Source organism: Odontesthes bonariensis, chromosome 10, assembly GCF_027942865.1.
Source record: "Odontesthes bonariensis isolate fOdoBon6 chromosome 10, fOdoBon6.hap1, whole genome shotgun sequence".
NCBI lineage: Eukaryota > Metazoa > Chordata > Actinopteri > Atheriniformes > Atherinopsidae > Odontesthes > Odontesthes bonariensis.
Genome location: NC_134515.1, coordinates 31269261 through 31281412, shown reverse-complemented (window position 1 = coordinate 31281412; position 12152 = coordinate 31269261).

The following is a 12152-nucleotide window of genomic DNA, read 5'->3' as shown; positions in this document are numbered from 1 at the left end:
CTATTCTATCCCTTTCTTTTTTACATTAAAAGTACATTTCAGTGACTTAGCCTTATGAGAGATGATTCAGCATTCCTGAACACAGACAATAGCGTAGACAATGATATTCTGTATGATGTCTCATTTAATCGATGATTACACATGTTTTTTGCAAATCAGGTTTTGGTCCAAAAATATATTTTTACACTGATTTTCTGCTAAGTTTGACTTATCGCTGCTAAATGAGTGTGACTATGGGCATGACACTGGTGGGGGAAAAATGGGATCTGAGGCTAAACTGTCAAAAGACACACAGCATTGACTTTGCATAGACACTGGCTTTATCAGTCACTTATGTTAAGAATCAAATATCATAAAGTGTTAAATGGTTTGCCAGAGGAATTGAATGTATTCCCTAGCCTACCGCCTGCCCCTTTCGCTCTGTTTGACGCTTCAGTCTTTGAAATACCTTCAAATAATATGGTATAATTTAATTTAAAGGTTTTTAATCCCCCCAGGATGAGCCTATGTTATATATGTTGACCATGTCCCTTTTCATATGGTCTCACTTCATTTATCCAAAGTTATTTCTATTCCACTTCTTCTTCGTAGTTTGCTTTTCAACACATTCTCTTTGGCCTTGCTATTGTTTTCCCTTGCTTTTCATGTATGTGAACAAAAATAAAAACAAAAGTACTTTCTTACCATCCTTAACATATGAAAAGTCCATTTTAGGAGGCTAGTTTTTATACTTAATTTTCAACTTGACAACAGCTTCAATCGCTGTTTGGTTAGGTTTAGCCATTAAAAACTACATAAGTGTTGGAAAAAATTTGTGACTTATTTAAGCGGCGAAATCTTTTAGTACATATTTAATGAGATTCATATTACAGTTTTATTTGATGAATGATCCCCATGAAATTGAATTATTAACCCTGAAAGGCAAACCAATCGCTGGTGCTAGACCCAGCAGTCCATGCTCTTTTTTTTTTGCCTTTATAGTTTTTACTGTACATCTTCAAAGGTAGATGGCAAGTAATATCACTCAATGGGACGAGATCTTACTAACTGGACCATTAAAGGAAAACCTTCTCAAAATGTCTTACCATATGTTAAAAATCTTTCTTTTGCTTACTAGTTCACCAACAGAAGACAAATGTGGTGCAGGCGCATTAATAAATCTCATAATCTCAACATAGTTCAGCAGACCTTCAGACAATCTGAGCTGAATCTGCATTGGTTGAAAAAAACTAAAACATGATTAGATAAGAATCATGAAGTTACACAATATATACAGTATATAAAAAAATATTGTAGCCAGTTAGAACCTTCACTTTGACAAGGACAGTTGCACCCCTGGATTAGCGGCATCATGGCTGCCAGTTGTATATAGTATTCCCACTTGAAACGGGACCTGTCATAAATTGAGACACAAGCTACATGATTTAAGACATCAACAGGGCTAGTATATACTTCCCATTTACTAGGAGATAGTTCACTGCTTGACAACTGGTTTTCTGCAGTTGTTGACATCATATAGCTTCTCTTACAAAACATGAGGGCTTGTTTCCTTGTTTCTGCTGACTGGTTCCTTCCTGTTTCATCAGAGGAGACCAAATTTGCTGACAGGTTCCTACTTTTTTTCACTAGAAAATCAAATGGAATAAGACAATAGGATTCAGGCAGGATTAGCAACAGGACAGAAAGAGGGAGCAGTTGAGAGGGTCACTCTGCTGCAAACTGCTGACGATCAGTGGAAGCAGAAAGAACACGAGGTCCAGGGAGCACATCCCATCCATCGGTAGGAATCGTGGCCAACACAAATTTTCCTGTGTTCTCTCCATATGAAGCTGATTTCACTTTAACCTCGGCTGTTCCTTGTGAAAAGTTGCATCTGGGCATACCTATCAGGAACCACCTCAGTTTGCTCAATAGCAACCTGATGCAACAGTTTGTTTCTGGGATCCATTATCCTGCATGTCAAGTTTGAGCCTGCTCATGGCTGAATATTTAAGTCAATGGCACGTTACCTGCTCTCTCACCACCGTAATATGATGATGAGGATGTATGTGCACATTTAGGTTAAAGAGCTCCCTTCCTTCGTAAGGTTGATGTAGAACAGGCCACACATCTTCTGCCACTCTCTGCCTGTCTAAGCTCATCGGGATGGTGGTGGTGGGGGGCTTCCTGGCATTGTTCTCTGCTATGTGAGGACTGTTATTACTGTTTCTGCTCTATAAACACACAGAATTGTTCAAGGTCATTCACATAAACAATTTGCTGTCACAGAGAAAAACTAAAGTTCCATCATCTCCACAAATACTCAGACTACTGTAGTTGTTGGGTATAACAGTGATGGACAAAAAGCTGTGTACAGGGAACCCGTTGACCGGTTTATGGTATTGTGTTAGAACAGGCAACTCACTTTGAACACATACAAAACAACAAAGTTGATTGTGTATTTTAGAGAGACCAGGAATAAGGTAAACACTATATCCATCTTGGGAGAAGATGGATATAGTGAGAGAGGTGGTGGTGGATGAAGATACCTGGGAGTTTACTCGAACAGTTGAACAGACCTTAAATGCAAGGCTGTCTATGTAAAAGGACAGAATTGACTGAACTTTTAAGAGAGCTTAGGTAAGAATAAGAATAAGATTAAGAATCAAATAAGAATTTCTGCACTGGCTTCAGTTTTTTTAGATCTAGAGGGCTCATCTTTAAAGTGCTGTCTAGTCTTTATATAAATAAAATAGTTGTTACTCTCTGAAGCTGAATCTCTTTTTTTTTTTGCTATAGCCTCATCAAAGATCAGGATCCTACAGAACAATATTAAAGGTGAACTTCCTTCCTGTAATTAAGGTCAAACTATTAAATTTTTCATAAATTTATTTACAAATAACACAAATGTTCTATTATAAAGATTTGCATGGGGACAGTTCATATGTGTTAAATCAAGATGACCATTTGCTCATTATGACACCCCCCTCTGATAGTTACTGTATCTGGAGCAACAGAACCAGCGGGTGTTGTCTTCCGTTTGTACTGTCTGAAATCATTGTAACCAATGCTGTGACAGGACAGTATAGTGGATGCAGGTGCCCTTGTTATTTCTCTAGCTTTTCAATTCAATTCAAATTCAAAATTCACAAATACTTTATTTATCCCAGAGGGAAATTAAATGTTGATGTAACTCAATTAAATCAAGGAGTTATTATAGATGATGATGGCTGTGGGCAGGAAAGATTTCCTGTAGCGGTCCGTTTTGCATCCAAACTGAAGAAGCCTTTGACTGAAGAGACTCTGTTTTCCGATAACAGTCTCATGGAGAGGATGTTCAGGGTTGTCCATAATTCTCTTGATTTTATGCAAAATCCTTCTTTGCATTATTGTCTCCAGAGGTTCCACAGTCGTCCCCAGAACAGAACCAGCCTTCCTTATCAGGTTGTTGAGTCTTTTTAGGTCCCTGGTTCTGATGCTGCTGCCCCAACAGATGACGCAAGAGGAAATGACGCTCTTAACAACAGACTTGTAGAAGATCTGCAACATCTTGTTGCAAACCTTGAAGGACCTTAGCTTCCTCAAGAAGTACAGTCTGCTCTGTCCTTTCTTGTAGATGGCTTCACTGTTGTGTCTCCAGTCCAGTCTGTTGTCCACATGAACACCAAGGTATTTATATTCCTCAACCACCTCCACTTCTTCTCCCATGATGGAAACAGGGTTTGATCTGACCCTGTTTCTCCTGAAATCTACAATCATCTCCTTTGTTTTGTTAACATTCAAGATGAGATGATTGTTCCCACACCATGCCACAAAGCGGTCCACCAGCTCTCTGTACTCAGCTTCTTGTCCATCTCTGATACACCCGACCACTGCAGAGTCATCTGAATATTTCTGTAGATGACAGGAGTCTGACTTGTACTGGAAGTCTGAAGTGTACAGAGTGAAAAGGAATGGTGAGAGTACAGTCCCCTGTGGTGCTCCTGTGCTGCTGATCACCTGGTTAGATACACAATTCTTTAGTCTGACAAACTGTGGTCTGTTTGTCAGGTAGTCATTAATCCAGGTGATTGTTGATCACCTGTCTTGATTTGGAAATGTATGAATCCTTGACATTTGTGTAAAACAAATCCAATGTCTTGTTTTCTCTGGTAGAGCAGCTGACAAACTGTTGAAAAAGTTCACTGGCAAGCTTTGATGGCGTAAAAAACACTCTCTAATATGGTATGGCCTCGACAAACACACCAAAAGACAAATGTTTGGTTTCCAGTTTCTCTTTATTCATATCCTTTGAAGAGTTTTGTTTTGATTTCTGCGACTGTTTTTGGTAGGTAATAACCACAGCAAACAAGGAATATCCATAAAGACCTGACATTATGGCACTGCTCTGACCTTGTTGTCTTGTCATAAGATTTGTCATCTTAGTTCAGATCTTTACACTTGTTCATTATTTTTCCCCCTTTTAAACATTAACTTCATGAACTGGCTGTTCACTAGCTACCTGTTACATAATACCCCTTCATAGATGCTATTGTTATGAGGTCATCACTGTTTTAACTTCTTTAACTTTTTACTAAGGTGTCAGTGGTTTTAAAGTTACATAGAATGTCTGGAGGAGTGCTAGCTATTTTCTATAAAAAAAATTCCAGAAGGCAGCACCCCTCATAGAGAGCCTACTCCATTATGCTTAGCAAGTACCATTCACCATTTTTCAATATAAAATGTTTATAACATACTCCAGGTCCAAGATTAAAAAAAAAAAAAAGGGTACTTAGAATAAACAGAAAAGGAATATATAACAAATAAACCAGCCTCTCTAAAAGAGAAAACCATGCCAATCTATCTACAGCTAGGACAGGTGTCAAATAGAGCTAACCTCTACATTAGGTCGTCCCAAAATAACTTTATTTTCCAAGGCATTGAGGGGGAAAATCGATTATTATGTTTATTTAAACAGTCTCGACAATTCCTTCTCCTGGAGCCACAAAACATCTGACTTGCACGAAGCCATCTTCAATACCAGTCTCATGGCATCATTATAAGCAACTAAAAGTTTGTGCATGCTTGATTTTCTGTGATTTGATCACAAATGTGCAATACAGAGTGCTATTTATTATCTTCTAAACAAAGACATCCTCATTCTATCTGTACGTGCGCCAAACTTTCTTAGGAGAATGTTTGCATAAGCAAACCAACAAGATTTATGCAGCATAAAAAATACAGTAGTTCAGACATTTTAAATATTGAACTATCAGATATTTGACCTCTTTGGCTCTAAATGTGATGACAGCACTCTGACTGAAATTATATTTAAATCATCAAAGAGCAAATACATGTCGTGAAGAGCTTTTGGAGACCAGGGGCCTCATGTACAAAGACTTGCATGGATTTCCTAGTGAAACATGGCGTACGCTCAAACCCAAATGCCCTCCAACGTACAAAAATATCCAGATGTATGAATCTTTGCGCACGGATCAATCCAAGCACATTTCGTTTGTACATCCCAATCAACGTGGAATTGAGCGCACGTCGGAGCACCTGACTCCTCCCTGTCCACGCCCCTACTTAAATATGCAAATCATATTTAAATGAGCCCTGCACCTGCGATTCCCATCTGTGTATGATCAGAAAATACAGAAAAGGAAAGAGTAAGATGGAAAAAAAAAAAGAAACTTCACGGAAAGCGAGATGTCGGTGCTACTTTCTGAAGTGGAAGCGCGCAAAAATGTGCTCTTTGGCACGCTGTCCTCCGGCATAAGCAGCAAACGCAAGAGGACTGGGTAGGAGGCGAGGCTGTCAATGCTGTGGGGTCTGAGAAGCGCACACAAGCAGAGGTGAAGAAGTGGTGGTCCGACATTAAGGTGGATGTGAAGCGGAGACTAGCTGTCCACCCCCGATGTGTAGACAAAACAGGCGGGTGGGGGGTGGCCGACCCTGCTTGAACAGAGAGTTGGCGCAACTATGGGTGACACTGCTCTCTCTGGGGTGGTGGGAGCACATGTGGGTGACTCTGATTACCCCCGAGGTAAATACCGATGTTTTTGTGTAACTCACAACAAACGTGTTCATACAGTAACATGAAGAAGTTTTATGCACCGAATATGATGCTGTGAAGGACAATTACACAAATGAAGTTACTCACCAAGAAGCCACCCATTGCGCACAGCGCCAGCTTGTAGTCTGTTCCCAACAATGCTGTTACTCAGAATGTATGAATCTACGTTGAACCACAGCACCTCGCTACAATGTTGGTTAATTGCATTTGTGCATCACATATGATCTGTAAATAGATTGAAGGAAAATTTTTCCTGTTGATATATACAAATTCATCATGTGATTGCGCTTTTATAGCAATGTGTGAGCAGTCGATAGCTCCGATTACATCAGGAAAACCGTCTCTCGCTTCAAATTGAGCTTTAATGTTGGCCTGTTCAACTGCATTGTCGGAATTTGATATACCTGGCTGAGATGCGGGCAATTCCATCCGACCGGCTGGAATGGCTCGGGTCAGGGTAGACTGGCACAGTCTCAATCGGTTGGCCAGCTCCCTCTGGAATGCTCCGGTTGCTAGGAACCCCAGTGTGCACATCACCTGTGGGCACAAGCAGCGCATGCCTCCTCGCTGTGTTGCGCTCTAACGTCGGCCGAAGCTCTGCGCACAGTTCTAGGAGGATTTCCCTCGGGAACCTAAAGCGACTGATGAGCCAGTCGCAATCATGTTCACACACACTCTCTTCGAATTGCACCATTTGCAAAGTCTTCTAATACTGCTGAAGCAGCCATTGTTTTTAATGGTATGCATTGCACCACTTTGTGCATGCTTTTATATCCACTCGTGTAACTGCAGACACATGGGTGTGTTAATTGTTTATTAGTATTACTTGTTCATGTGTCTCAAATGTGCACATTACAGTCTGAGGACTAATTGTTTTCACATTTATTTATTATAACAGTTTCCCAACATCACCTCTAAGTGTCGAAAAAGAATCAACAGCTGTAGAAAAGTGCGTAAGCTAGCCCTGAAGTTGATCTGAGGCACCGCACATTTCCAAGGTTATTTCGCTCTTGATACATCTGATCGTTGACGTGAAAATGTGGGTACACCACTTTTTTGTGCGTATGCACACTTTGTACATAAGGCCCCAGGTCAGCTTGGGGTAAATAACACAGGATTGTTTTCATACATGATATGCTTCACCAGTAAATGACCAACCATGTAGCCATTTTCACACGCTTTTGACTTTCTGGGCTGAATATAAAGATAAAAAATGACCTCAATCTGGGTTTTCGGTGGTCGAGTGAGTGGAGCACATACATGCATGTTATTCTCCTAGTCTTTCTCCTCTCTTTCCTGTATCTCTCTACTGTCCTGTCCTTTAAAGGCAAAAATACCCCCCAAATACCTCTCCTTATCTGATACAACTCTTGACCAAAACCAGGGCTGATACACTATTGCCCCATTTAATTTGTATGGTCTGGAGGGCATACAATTTTGGCCGATAAGACTTTCTGTGATTTGCACAATCAAGATTCAAGAAGCTTTATTTCTCACTAGGGAAATTGCTGTGCAACAGTTACAATAAAAAGGGGGAAAGTAATAAAATAGAAAATAGAAACTTTAGAAGTATCAATTAAACATACAAAAGCGTGCAGAGGGCATGTGCCATGCATGTGTCATTTTCATCTTTTAAACCTATCTGGTTATATGAGCTGTCACTTTACCATGGTGGAGGGGTTTGCGTGTCCCAATGAGTCTGGGAGCTATGTTGCCCGGGGCTTTAAGCCCCTGGTAGGGTCACCCAAGGCAAACATCCTAGATGACGTGATCAGACAAAGAACAGCTCACAAGACCCCTTATGATGAAAAAGTTTGTTGAAAAACGTCTTCCTTTGCCTGGACATGGGTGACCAGGGCATCTCCCTGGAGCCAGGCCCGGGGGCGGGGTCCGACAGCGAGCGCCTGGTGGCCGGGCTTGTGCCCATAGGGCTCACCACCCATGGGATGGGCCAAGGGGGTCGGGTGCAATGTGAGCTGGGTAGCAGCCGACGGCGGAAACGTTGGCTATCTGATCCTCGGCTACTGAAGATGTCTCTTGGGACGTGGAATGTCACCTCTCTATTGGGGAAGGAGCCTGAACTGGTGCGCGAGGTTAGAGGTTCCGGCTAGATATGTGCGGGTGTGGGCATACTCATTGCCCCCCGGCTGTGTGCCTGAACATTGGGGTTTACCAATGCCTCCCTCCGCCTTTGGGTGGGGGGACGGGTCCTGACTGTGGTTTTCTGCTTACGTACCAAACAGCAGTTTAGAGTACCCACCCTTTTTGTAGTCCCTGGAGGAAGCACTGGAGAGTGCTTCTGCAGGAGACTCCCTCGTTCTGCTGGGGAACTTAAATGCTCACATGGGCAATAGTGAGACCTGTGTGGCAGCTGTCGCTCTTGTCTCCCTCTTGCTCTTTGACTCAGAACCTTGCACAATTCTGGGGTCAATCATAATTAGGCCGCAGGTATAAGAGGGGGTAGTGCGTACTTCGGCTCCCCTCTTGCTTGTGGCCCGTGGGCATGCCCACCCCCTAGTCGCCTCGCTCCATGCTCATACGGGCAGGTAAGTTAGCGGTAGCTCTACCGTCGTATCAGTGTAATTTTTAGATGTCTGCTTTGTGTTTTACAAGCAGCCTTGCTTTTATTAGGCGGCGCCCTGTGTCCCCTCTTATGACGAACGCCTCGATGTGCCTATGAACACGTAAAGCTCTCCTCTGAGCGTCCGTAGACTCACCTGTTGGTATGTGTGTCTCACGATAGCCTTTTAGGTTAATTTACCAAGCATGAGCGTTCCTGTACTAATGGTTTCTTTGTGTTAGGGGGTTTTGAGAAGCCCTGCTGCTCTGACTCCACTGCTTTTCCGGTCTAGTCTGCTACTCCGGCGCTGCTGCCCGATCCTGCTTCCAGCTGCTCTCGGTCCTCTGCGCTGCTTTCCAGTCCTGCTCTGTGCGGCTGTCAGCGCTGTTCTTCGGGCCCTCTTCTTTGACAGCTTATTGCTATCCAGGCTGCATGTGTGGCCCTGAACGCCACCATATACCAGTCAGTGGCAAGGATTGGTGTGGGCGTCCCGGTTAACAGGGTGTCATCATCCTACCCCTGTTTGACTGTGGGGCTGAATTTTAGTTATTTAGTTTTTATTGAATTGATTTACTGTTTAATTGGTTTATTGTTTTGTTTTGTTTGTTTTGTTTTGAGGATCAAATCCCATTAATTGTTTTATCTTGTCCTCCCAGGTGCTGAGAGCTGAAGGTGGTGGTCCTGGTGTCCCTGGTGTCGGTTCCCATTCTGTGTGTGTGTGTGTGTGTGTGTGTGTGTGTGTGTGTGTGTATATCGAGCACCCCCTGATTTGTCGTGGTTGTGATTGGCACAGGTGGACCGGGTGCTCCTTTCCTGGGATTCCTCTCACTCAGTATTGACCTCCCCTCATCACCACCGGTAGGCCTCAGCCCTGATGCTGCTCCCCCTGCTGGTATGGATGGTTTGGTGTTTTAAGGAAATGAGTATTTTCTAAATAAAATTGTGTATTTTGAACCCATGCCACATTAATGACAGACCTGGCTGCCTTATAGCTAACTGTTCAATCTATTTCCTTGGGTGTAAGTCCCGAGGTGGTGTTGTCGGACAATATTACTTAGCATTCCCTCCATAAATATTTTTGGTTTTGTTCTGCTTCCTCCCCCATTGCTCGGGGGTGATTGGGAAGAACGCCCCCCCCCCTGATCTGAATCAGAGTGGTGTTCTGTTGTTGGACTTCTGTGCTCGTCATGGATTGTCCATAACGAACACTATGTTCAGGCATAAGGGTGTCCACATGTGCACCTGGCACCAGGACACCCTACGCTGCACTTCAATGATCGACTTTCTGGTTTTATCTTCAGACTTGCGGCCGTATGTCCTGGGCATTCGGGTGAAGAGAGGTTTGGAGCTGTCAACTGATCACCGCCTGGTGGTGAGTAGGCTCCGCTGGTGGGGGAGCTGCCAATCAGACCTGGCAGGCCCAAAAACTCAAAAACCCGGACGGCCTCCAAGAGATTCTGGTCCACCTTCCGGCGGCTCAGGAGGGGGGGGTACCATCAACACCATGTATGGTGAAGATGGGGCTCTGCTGACGTCAACTAGGGACATTGTGATTCGGTGGGGGGAATACTTTGAGGATCTCCTCAATCCCACCGACATGCCTTCCGATTAGGAAGCAGAGTTGGGGAGCTCGGATCTGGGGCCTCCCATTTCTGGGGCTGAGGTTGCTAAGGTGGTCAAAAAGCTCCTCTGTGGCAAGCCCCAGAGTCGAATCTCGGATTCAGGAGGAACAGTGTGGTTTTCGTCGTGGCCGTGGAACAGTGGACCAGCTCTACACCCTCAGCAAGATCCTGGAGGGTGCATGGGAGTTTGCCCAACCAGTCTACATGTGTTTTGTGGACTTGGAAAAGACGTTCGACCGTGTCCCTCGGGAGTCCTGTGGGGGGTGCTCTGGGAGTATGGAGTGCCAGACCCCTTGATAGGGGCTGTTTGATCTTTGTATGACAAGTGTCCCTTTCAAGAGTTCCCTTTCCACTTTTAAGACCAGGCTTAAAACTTTCCTTTTTGACAAAGCTTATAGTTAGGGATGGCTCAGGTGATCCTGAAACATCCCATAGTTAAGCTGCTATAGGCCTAGACTGCTGGGGGGCCTCATCTGACACACCTTTCCTCACTTCACTCTCTTTATGTATATGTGATATTATTTTGGTCATTAACTCGTGTTTCCCTGTTCCAACAGATATCCTTTGAATGGTGTTACAGTGCCGTCGCCGCGGCAGCCCCCTCCCCCCCTTTCTGTCTTCTCAAACCCCAGCTGGTCGAGGCGGATGGCCACCCTTCCTGAGTCTGGTTCTGCCAGAGGTTTCTTCCTGTTAAAAGGGAGTCGTTTCTCTCCACAGTCCCCTCAGGCACGCTCAGGCCGGGAGATTGGACCGAAAAACAAAAAGAATTATGATTATTATTAATTAATTGAATTCCAATTGGCTTGAATTGGACTTACTATCTAAGTGCCTTGAGATGACATTTGTTGTATTTGGCGCTATATAAATAAAAATGAATTGAATTGAATTGAAAATGTCAGGGTTTGGTCCGCATTGCTAGCAGAAAGTCGGATGTGTTTCTGGTGAGGGTTGGACTCTGTCAGGGCTGCCCTTTGTCACGGATTCTGTTCATAATTTTTCTGTCTTTTAGGTTCATCAGGTAGGTTTAGAAATTAAATTCTCTGATCTGATGAAAGAAAGATTTTTGAGGTAAAAGATGATTCTAATCTATTTGGGAATAAGGCTGTAACATAGGATATTGTGGAAAAAGTGGGGCGCTGTGAATACTGTCTGGATGCAATGTAAGTCACTTTGGTATTTTAAATAAGGTGCAGTAATGTTGTTGCCATAATTCTGCAAAGATCCAGAAAGAGGCACTTTACATTTGTTAAGAAGGCTTATCACTTCAGCTTCTCAGCCACTGAATGAGCCCTCATGGCTTCCTCCTTTCTACAAATGACACAAATGAAATACTATATCCTGCAATAATGAGCTTCATTAATGTGGATGTCATAACACATAGCGGCATCCTTTTGTTTCTGGAAACACCATAAGAAATTAATTTGTATTGGTTTAATAGGCTCAAATGTGTTCCTTTGTAAAAGTTGACAAGGGCACTTTTTCTGTCCTGACACTATTTCAATTTCTAGATAGCAGAGTAATCAATTTTAAACATTTATTAACATGTGACTGGTAGATGATTAGTTGCTACAACCCCATATGGACATCTGCTGTACTGTAATGCAATGATCAAGCCATGAGGCTTGATATAAATTGTCTTGACTTAATTCAGACCTGATTGGCAAACAATGAATTCAAATAAAAAATATCTGCATTCATATCCCAAAAATATAAACACTGGAGATATTGTTGTTTTTTTATTAAGAAATAAATATCAATACAAGCCTATTTAAATACTAATTTTCATTCAGAGAACTTTCATATGGTGTGTATACTATTACAATAATAGAATCCTTGTCAATGTGTGAACTGAATCTATTACAGCAGTTAGCACCTGATTACCACACAAAAATCAGATGTGGATTTCCATGACACTCATCTACCTAAATTTTGCCCT